Here is a 10,524-nt window from a genome sequence, read left to right on the forward strand (position 1 = left end):
ATATATATATATATATATATATATTGTATGTATACAATGTATATGGTATATATACATTCATACATGCATGTATTTTTTCTTAACCCTAATTGTTAAATCTAAATGTACCAGTTTAAAGTATAAATTTTCTATAAGTAATCTTTAATGTTGTGTTTAATGAGAAATATTTTACAGTTAAAATTTATACAGTTTAGAGAATCTTCATTTGGAGTGAACAGAACTCGGCCAGGTATTAAACAACACGCTAATTTTCCGTAAGGAAATTTAGGATTTAATGGTTAGTCCAGAGAGGGATGGGGGTGGGTGAAGAAAAAAAGGGAAACAAATTTGTTGACGGACATGATGGGGAGGGGCCAAAATAAAAGACTGCAGTTCACAATGTTGTTGTATAACTTCACACATGCGTGAATGTTACTATTAGTAGTAAATTGAAATAATAATTATATTGACAAAATATTGTCCTAGATTTAAAATGTCTTTTCCAAGTTAAAGTGATTTCATACTTATTTTATTATATTTCTGTCCACTCAGGATGCCTGTATCTCTGTTACAATAATTCAAAATCACTTTTGGTGGTGGGGGAGATGGTAAATTTTGCTAGTGCCTGGGATTAGGAAGCAGCATTGGATGGCAGCATTGGCCAATCCAAGGGACTTTGGCTAAATGACTGAACCACCCTGCCCTTGTCCTTTGGGGTAAAACTAGCTGTGATCATGAAGATTGTTGGACTTTTGTAATAACAGACACAAGACATGGTCTATAAATTCATGTGACAACTATTTCCTGGATTCCTTCACTGTGTCCAGGTACTGTACTGGACTCTCTGGATATACACTGACATTCAACGAATCCCATTTCTCATCTGTGAAATACACTAATAGCCTTTATACTCAGGTGACATTTTAGATCTGGACTTCTCAAAAGGCTCCTGGGTGCTGATTAAAAGCAAACTTACAGTATATGAATCTCTAGGGGTAGGCTCAGGAGTTCACATTGAAAATGAGTTCAGAATGAGTCACTGAAGAAGGGTTGGAGCCAATTATCACTTCCTGCCACATATACCCCCTAATTGTAGTAAAGGGAGGCAGGACAGGGTTTTTATAGACTAATCTGGTGGACAAAGATGTGGCAATCCAGGTCCTGAGGAATGTAAGATGAAAAAGAAAGGGATCATGTTCTTAAGGGATTCAGTCTGTAGGAGTGATTGACAGGAGGCAGCAGGGGTGGGCAGGTGGGAGCCAATGGAGGCACAGCAGGCAGGCATCAGGATGTCACCTACATGAGGTACCTTTCAGGACAAAGGCTGTGACATGACTCTGGACAATAGATGGACCTCTCCTTATTCCTCTTGTAAAACCTCCAGGTAAAAACCACAGATATTATGTATAAAGTAGACACAGGAAGGTTCTGAAGGTGGTGAGAAGGCAGGCTGATAGGGTCCATGAGGACCAACATGGTGGCGAGTTCTCAGGTTTTCTTTTTTCTTTATGTGTCCTGGAGTGGGGTTGGGTGTTAGAGAAATTGGTGATCCAGAAATACTAATGGACACAGACAATAAAAAGCTCCAAGTAAAACCTACTCTTTTAGCTAAAAAAACAAAAAAGGAGCAGCCTAGCAAGCAAGAAAACTTTTAGACTATAATTTTCTATCCCAGTGAAAGAGCACAGAAAAAACTATGTCCCCTTCTCCCAGCAGAGACCATGTGGGGAACCTCAGCTTCTACACACAGCAGCTACAAGATACCCCTCCCATCCTCCCATCCCTGGGGTGTCAGTGCAGTCAGTGGGGACCTGGACTTCCACCTCTACCTGGTGGTAATGAGGTAGTATTCTCATCTGAACCACTGGCACAATGTCAGAGGAGGCCTGTCAGACAGGCCAGAGTCCCATAGCAAAATTCCCAAATGTGCAGGATATAATTTAAAAACACTCTTCATACCAAGAATCAGAAATATCTAAGTTTGAATGAGAAATGACAATCAACAATGCCGTTGCTGAGATGATAAAGATGTTGGAATTATTGGACAATAATTTTTAAGGCAGCCATTATAAAATTCTTGACAAGTAATTCCAAACATGCTTGAAGCAAATTAAAAATATAGGAATGTTCAGCAAAGAAATAGTAAACAGAAAGAACCAAATAGGTATTTTGGAATTGAAAAATATAATAACTGAAATAAAAAGCTCAGTGGATGGGGGCACCTAGGTGGCTCATTTGGCTAAGCATCTCAGTCTTGACTTTGGCTCAGGTCATAATGTCCTGGTTGTGGGATCAAGCCCCACGTTCAGTTCTGCACTGATAGTACTTAGAATTTTCTCTCTTTCTGTCCCTCCCCTGCTTGTGCTCACTCTCTGTCTCACACTCTGACAAAATAAATAAATAAACTTAAGAAAAAGCTCAGTGGATAGGCTCAATAGAAGAATGGAATATACAGAGGAAAGGACTTAAAGAGAGAACAAGAGAAATTGGTCTACTTGAACAACAGAGATAAAAATGGAAAAAAAAAAAACCCAGAGAATCAAGGACATGTTGGACTTGAATAAATGATCTAAAACTTGTGACTTCAGAATTTAAGAAAGAAAGAATAAAAGACAAGAGTGAAAAGAATTTGAGGAAATTAATAGCTGAAAAACCTCCAAATTAGGCTAAAGACAAGCATAGAGATTTAAGAAGTTGAGGAAACTGCAAGCAAGATTATGATGATTAATTTTATGTGTCAACTTGACTGGGCTAAGTGATGACCACAAAGTTGGTAAAACAGTATTTTTAGATGAGTTTGTGAGGGTGTTTCTGGCAAAGATTAGCATTTGAATTGGTAGACTGAGTGAGGAAGATCACCCTTCCTAGTGTAGATGGTCATCATCAATCTGGTAAGGGAATAAATGGAACAAAATGGTGGAGGAAGGGATAATTTGCTCTTTCTTTGTGCTAGGAGAACATTGACATTCTTCTGCCTCAGCAATCAGCTCTCTTTGCTTTTGAACCTTTGGATTTGGACTGGGACTTTCACTGTCAGTTACTTTGGTTTTGAGGCTTTCAGGTTTGGACTGGAACTATACTATCAGTTTTCCTGGAATTCCAGCTTGCAGACTATAGAAATTCTTAGCCCTCACAATTACATGAGCCGATCTCTTATAATAATTCTCTTCCCATATATCTAACTTACATTTATATACTATATGTTGGTTCAATTTCTCTGTAGAACCTGACTAATACAAAATTCAAATTAATTTATTCCATAATACATTATAGTAAAACTCTTAAAAACAAAATACACACACACAAATCCATAATAAATTATAATGAAACTCTTAAAAACTAAATACACACACACAAAAAAGCAGCAAGGTAGAAATGACATCTTATTTGGAGGGAGAAACAATAAAACAATGGTATTTTTTTTAATAGAAACCAAGGAAGCCAGAAGGAAGTGACACACATCTTTATTTTATTTTATTATTTTTTATAGTTTATTGTCAAGTTGGTTTCCATATAACACCCAGGGCTCTTCCCACAAGTGCCCTCCTCCATGACCATCACCCACCTTCCCCTTTCCCCCTCCCACTTCAGCCCTCAGTTTGTTTTCAGTATTCAAGAGTCTCTCATGATTTGCTTCCTTCCCTCTCCCTAGCTCTTTTTCCCCCTTCCCCTCCCCTTAGTTCTCTGTTAGGTTTCTCCTGTTAGACCTATGAGTAAAAGCATATAGTATCTGTCCTTCTCCGCCTGACTTATTTCGCTTAGCATGACACCCTTGAGGTCCATCCACTTTGCTATGAATGGCCAGATTTGATTCTTTCTCATTGCCATGTAGTATTCCATTTTATATATAAACCACATCTTCTTGATGCATTCACTAGTTGATGGACATTTAGGCTCTTTCCATGATTTGGCTATTGACACAACATTTTTTATTATTTTATTTATTTATTTTTAATTTAAAAATTTTATTTATTTATTTTTTTACTTTATAAAGTTTCATATTTTTTTTAACATATGCAATTACTTTCCATCATTACAATACAGTAGTTGCAATGACACTCAAAACAGAAAAGCAAAGTAAAAAATCAAAACACCAGCTTCTGTTTCATGTAATTAGACTTATACAGAAATTAGAAGGTTAAGTAACAACTAGTTAATCACGACACAACATCTTTTAAATACTGGGGGGAAGCCTGTTAATCCAAAATTCAGTATCCAGTGAAAATGACCTTCGGCAATGAAGGGAAAATCAAGATATTCTCAAATGAAGGAAAACTAAGATTCTGCCACCAGCACACCTACCCTAAAACAATGGCTAAAAAGAGTTACCTAAGCAGAAATAAAATGACAGGGGGGGCACCTGGGTGGCTAAGTCAGTTAAGTATCTAATTCTCGATCTCAACTCAAGAGATCAACTCAGTGTCATGAGTTCAAGCCCCATATTGGGCTCCATGCTGGGCATGAAGCCTACTTAAAATTTTTTTAAAAAAGAAATAAAATTATAGGAGTAGGAATCTCATACATCAGGAAGAAAGAAAGGTGAAAGAGCAAAAGTATAGGTAAATATAATAGACTTTTCTTCACTTTTCAGTTTCTAAATTATTTGATGGTTGAAGTAAAACTATACTATCTAATGTAATCCTCAAGTATGTAATGGGAATAATTAAGACAATTCTATTATAAATGAGGGAAATAAAGAGATTTAAATGGAGGTAAAATTTCTATATTTCATTTGGGTTTGGTAAAATATTGACACTATTAGACTGTGATAAGTTATGTATGTATAACATAATATATAGGGTAACCATTAAAATATCTATATGAATATGCACACTCAAACACTACATATATATACATATATATACATATGTATCTCAAGACAGGATTATAAAGAATACACAAATAGCTCACAAGAAAGCTGGATAAAGGAAAAAAGAAATGAAATAAAAGGACAAAACAGCAAACAAAAATCAAAGCCTGGATTTAAGTCCTGTAGTTAAGTAACAACTACACTAAATGTGAATGGTCTAAACATACCAATTAGAAGACAGAGATTGACAGAAATAAAAACACAACATATCAAAATTCATGGGGCAAAGCTAAAACAGTGCTGAGAGAAAAATGTATAACACTAAATATTTACATCAGAAAAAAGGCAATGTCTCAATTTAATATTCTAAGTTCTCACCTTAAGAAAATAGGTAAAAGAAGAGCAAAATAAACCCAAAGCAAGTATAAGGAAGTCAGTAATAAAGATATGAGTGGAAATGAGTAAAATTTAAAACAAAAACACAACTGAGAAAATCAAAGGAACAAAAAGTTGGAATTTTGCAAAGTTAAATAAAATAGACAAGCCTCTAGCAAGACTGGTAAAGAAGAAAGGAGAGAAGACATAAATTATCCATATCATGAGTGCAACAGGATATTTTTACAAATCATAAAGATATTAAAATGTAAGGGAATACTGCAAATAACTCTGCAGACATAAATTTGACAATTGAGATAACATGGACCCATTTCTCAAAGCACAAACTCCCACAACTCATCCAATATAGAGTAATAATTTGACTAACTATATAACCAGTAAATTGCTGGAGTCCAGCTCCAGCAGGTCCAGGGCTCCCTGAAGGATGGACGGTGTCGGTGAAAGGGAGTGAGAGAGCCTTAGCTTCTTTCTGATCTGGTAGGAATCCTACCAGGCAGGAATCTCTGCACTGACCAGAGAGTCAGCTTTATTTATTGAAAAAACGTATAGGGTGCAAAATAGAAGTGGCAATTGCCTTAGACAATGATTTCTGATGACAAATTCTTTGGTATGTAAAAATTTCCCAGAACATAGATTGGTAGAAGACTCATGCATAATCCTTATCAATAGTGATTGATGTAGATGACTAGATGCTTATCACATGGGGAAAGAAGGTATCTTTAGCATTCAAATACAAGACAATGTTTTTTTAGCATAGCAAAGTCAAGAATTAGTTCTTTTGTGAGCAGGGGTCAATAGCCTGTTTTCTTGAGGGGATGAAAAACATGTTTCTTGAGAAATGTAACATTTACTCCTATAATCACAAAAGAAGAAACTCCTCTAAGTTCCTTCACAAGTTCTGATACCAGTCAGCCAGGTGCCTTGGGGGTCGGTGCTCAAGCAAAAATTGAGTGGGGTTTGAGTGGGTGTAGATGCTGGTCGCCATCTGACAGTGGGAGGCCTTGCAAACCTGCATTACTTCAGAAATGGCTCCCAGCAGTAAATAATTGAATTTTTATTTTTATTTTATTTGGGGGAGGAGCAGAGAGAGGGTGACAGAATCCCAAGCAGGCTCTGTACTGTCAGCATAGACTCCAACATGGGGCTTCAACCCATGAAACCATGATATCATGACCTGAGCTGAAACCAAGAGTCAGATGTTTAATCAACTGAGTCACCCAGGCACCCCTAAATAACTGAATTTTTAATTAAAAATACACTCCCAGGATGGCGGAGAGGAAGGGAGCTCTGTAAACTTCATCTGCCCCATCGATCTAACCGAGAAGGAGATTACTCTCATCTGCAAGAGCAGAAGGAGAAAAAACAGACTCCAGAAGGAAGAGAACCTGAAGGATACCTGAGTGAGTGAGTGCGAACTGGGAAGATTGGAAAACGGGCCAGCCTAAGACGGGCAGGGGAGGTGGAAGCCCCAGCCCAATGCAGGGCAAGAGTGCGGAGCCCAAGAGACAAAGGGAAGAGACAGAGAGACTGAACACGCTCATAGTGCTGTCTCTGGGGAAGAGGTAAAGAACGCTTAACCATGCTTGGAGAGAGAAGCTCACTCCATAGATAACTGCTGGGTAGCCTAAATCCCGAACCCAGGTGGTGCAAGGGATGGAACAGCTTCCAGCCCTGTGCCATCTTGGCGAGGAGTCGGTGACCACTGCAGCAGCGGTGATAGGGGTGCTCACTTCGACCTCAGTTTTGGGTCGAAGTGGGAGCATGCACCTCATTTCCACGGCGCATCTTGCCCCCAGCATTGGCCGTGCGAAACCTGAATCCCGGGTGCAGACAGGGGAAAAATAGCCCCCACCTCTGCGCGATCTCAGCAGAGAGTTGGCGGCGGTGGAGACCTGGGTGAGTGCGCAGGCTGCAGGAGCTCCCAGCTCATTTCCAGCAGCTCCCGGTGCCACCTCCAGAAACAGCTGCACACTCATTCCTCCCCCAACACTAACGCGATTCCCGATTCCGTGCCCATGCACTTCACCTCCTGCTGTGCATCTCGCCTCAGGCAGGGGCAACCTAAATCCCAGCCTGAGCCAAGACAAACCGATTCCTCCCCATAAGAAGCCAGCCACCAAAGCAAAAGCATCCCATCTGTGGTAGCATAAAAAGTGCATGGACTGGAACTTTGAACCAAAGTGGGCCTGGAAAATACAACTACGCTCAACCATGGCAAAAGGGGATCTGACTCAGTAGAGTGGCCTACAGTTCTTAGTTCAGCAGAGCTTGGCGTGCCACCTATCTAATCTCTGCAGACACCAAGGCAGAGCCTCTGAGAGCAGCCTCCGAGACCTACCACATCAAACCACGTCTATCCACGAGGGGGAGCTGCTTTGTTTTCAGTTTTTTTTTGCTTTTTAAAATAATTTTTTCTTCTTTTTTTTCTTTTCACCTTTTTCTGTACGTATTATTATTATTATTACTTTTTGTATACTTAAATTTTAAAAAATTTTTACTCCTTATTTTCCTTTCTCCTTTCTCTCCTTTTTTTTTTTTTAACCTTCTTGCAATCCAGATATATTCTCCTATATCTCATCCCTACCTCTCCCCTCAACTGGCCATACACTTTTAGACTGTCCACTGTCCTTTATTGTCTCTGCCCCCCCCTTTTTTTTTCTTTTTCTTTTTCTTTTCTTCTTCTCCTCTTTTCGTCACTTTCCTCCCCATTCTCTTTATTTTCTTTCCCCCTTTTAATGTGTTTCGTTGTTTGATTTGTCTGTGCGTTTGTGTGTTACTGTTCCCTCTGTGTTTGTCTGTCTGTTTTCCTTCTTATGGTTACACCAAGAAACAAGCCAAAGTATGCATGACAGTGAGTCCCAAATATTGCTGAGTAGGGAAATAAAATATTCAAAGGCACAACAAGAAAAACTGAGCTATATCATTAAAAGAATATTTCCTGAAATGACAGGCCCTGGACAGTCAATAAGCCTCCTTTAACAGAGAAATATTAACAAGTGCCCAGTGCTCAACGAGCTTTCTAAAGGTGACAAGGGACAGAAAAATAGCAAATATGACAAAACGAAGGAACTCTCCCCTGAAGAACCTCCAGGAGGAAGTGACAGCCACAGAACTACTCAAGGCAGATCTAGACAACATACTGGATCAAGAATTTAAAAAACTTGTCATAAAATTAATTGCTGGGGTTGAGAAAAGCATCAAAGAATCAACTGAGACAATGACTAGGCACTATGATGAGTTAAAAAACGCTATAGGTGAGGTGAATAACAAACTGGAGGCAGCCACCTCAAGGATTGACAAAGCAGAGAGAAGAATAGGTGAATTAGAAGATATAGTTATAACAAAAGAGGAAGCTGAAAAAAAGAGAGGGAAATTAATCCAGGAGCAGGAAAGGAGAATTCCAGACCTTAGTGATACAATCAAGTGGAACAACATCCGTATCATAGGAATTTCTGAAGAGGAAGACAGAGAGAAAGGGCCTGAAGGGATACTAGACCAAATTATAACTGAGAATTTCCCAAATCTGGGAAAAGAAATAGACATTCAAATTCAAGAGGCACAAAGAACCCCCTTAAGACGTAATTTGAATCAGCCTTCAGCATGACATATCATAGTGAAACTGGCAAAATATAAAGATAAAGAGAGAATTCTGAAAGCAGCTAGGGAGAAAAGGGCCCTCACATATAAAAGGAAACCTATCAGAGTGGTTACAGACCTATCGAATGAAACTTGGCAGGCCAGGAAGGAATGGCAGGAAATCTTCAATGTTATGAACAGAAAAAACATGCAGCCAAGAATCCTTTATCCAGCAAGCCTGTTATTCAAAATAGGAGAGATAAAATTGTTCCCAAATAAACAAAAATTGAGAGAATTCATAACCACCAAACCAGACCTACAGGAAATCCTAAGAGGGACTCTATAAGGGAAATGTTGCAAAGAATACAAAGTGCCAGAGACGCCACTATAAACATGAATTCTAGGGAGAACACAATGACTCTAAACCCACATTTTTCGATAATAACATGGAATGTAAATGGACTGAATGCTCCAACCAAATGACACAGGGTAGCTGAATGGATACAAAAACAAAATCCATCTATTTGTGGTCTACAAGAGACTCATTTTCGACCGGATGACACCTTCAGGTTGAAAGTAAAGGGATGGACAAATATCTATCATGCAAATGGAAGCCAAAAGAAAGCTAGAGTAGCCATACTTATATCAGACAAACTGGACTTTAAAGGCAGTAACAAGAGATGAAGGACATTATATAATAATTACAGAATCTCTCCATCAGGAAGAGCTAACAATTATAAATATATATGTGCAAAATTTGGGAGCGCCCAAATACATAAAACAATCACAGAAAGAAACAATCTTATTGACAAAAATGTGCTAATTGCAGGGGACTTTAATACTCCACTGACAGCAATGGATAGATCAACCAGACTGAAAATCACTAAAGAAACAATGGATCTGAACAACACATTGGAACAGATGGAACTGATAGATATATTTAGAACTCTGCATCCTGAAGATAGGAAATTCACCATCTTTTCGAGTGCACATGGCACATTCTCCAAGATTGATCACATACTGGGGCATAAGCAGCCCTCCATAAGTATAAACAAATAGAGATCATACCATGCACACTTTCAGATCACAATGCTATGAAACTTGAAATTAACCACAGGAAAATGTCTGGAAAACCTCCAAAAATGTGGAGGTTAAAAACCACCCTACTAAAGAATGATTGGGTTAATCAGGCAATTAGAGAAGAAATTAAAAAATATACGGAAACCAACGAAAATGAAAATACAACAATCCAGAATCTCTGGGATGTAGCAAAGGCAGTCCTAAGAGGAAAGGATATTGCAATCCAGGCCAATCTCAACAAACTAGAAAAAGTGCAAATTCAAAATTTAACAAAGCACCTACTGGAACCAGAAGGGAAGCAGCAAGAGCACCCCAAACCCAGCAGAAGAAAAGAAATAATAAAGATCAGGGCAGAAATAAACAATATAGAATCCAAAAGAACAGTCGAGCGTATCAATGAAACCAAGAGTTGGTTCTTTGAAAAAATAAACACAATCAATAAACCTCTAGCCAGGCTCCTCAGAAAGAAAAGAGAGAGCACCCAGATAGACAAAATCATGAATGAAAAAGGATATATTACAACCAATCCCCTAGAAATACAAGCAATCACCAGAGATTACTATGAAAAATTATATGCCAACAAGCTGGACAACACAGAAGAAATGGACAAATTCCTAAATGCACATGTACTGCCAAAATTCAAATGGGAAGAGATAGAAAGCATGAATAGACCAATAACCAGT

This window comes from Suricata suricatta, chromosome 3 (genome assembly GCF_006229205.1).
Source record: "Suricata suricatta isolate VVHF042 chromosome 3, meerkat_22Aug2017_6uvM2_HiC, whole genome shotgun sequence".
Lineage (NCBI taxonomy): Eukaryota > Metazoa > Chordata > Mammalia > Carnivora > Herpestidae > Suricata > Suricata suricatta.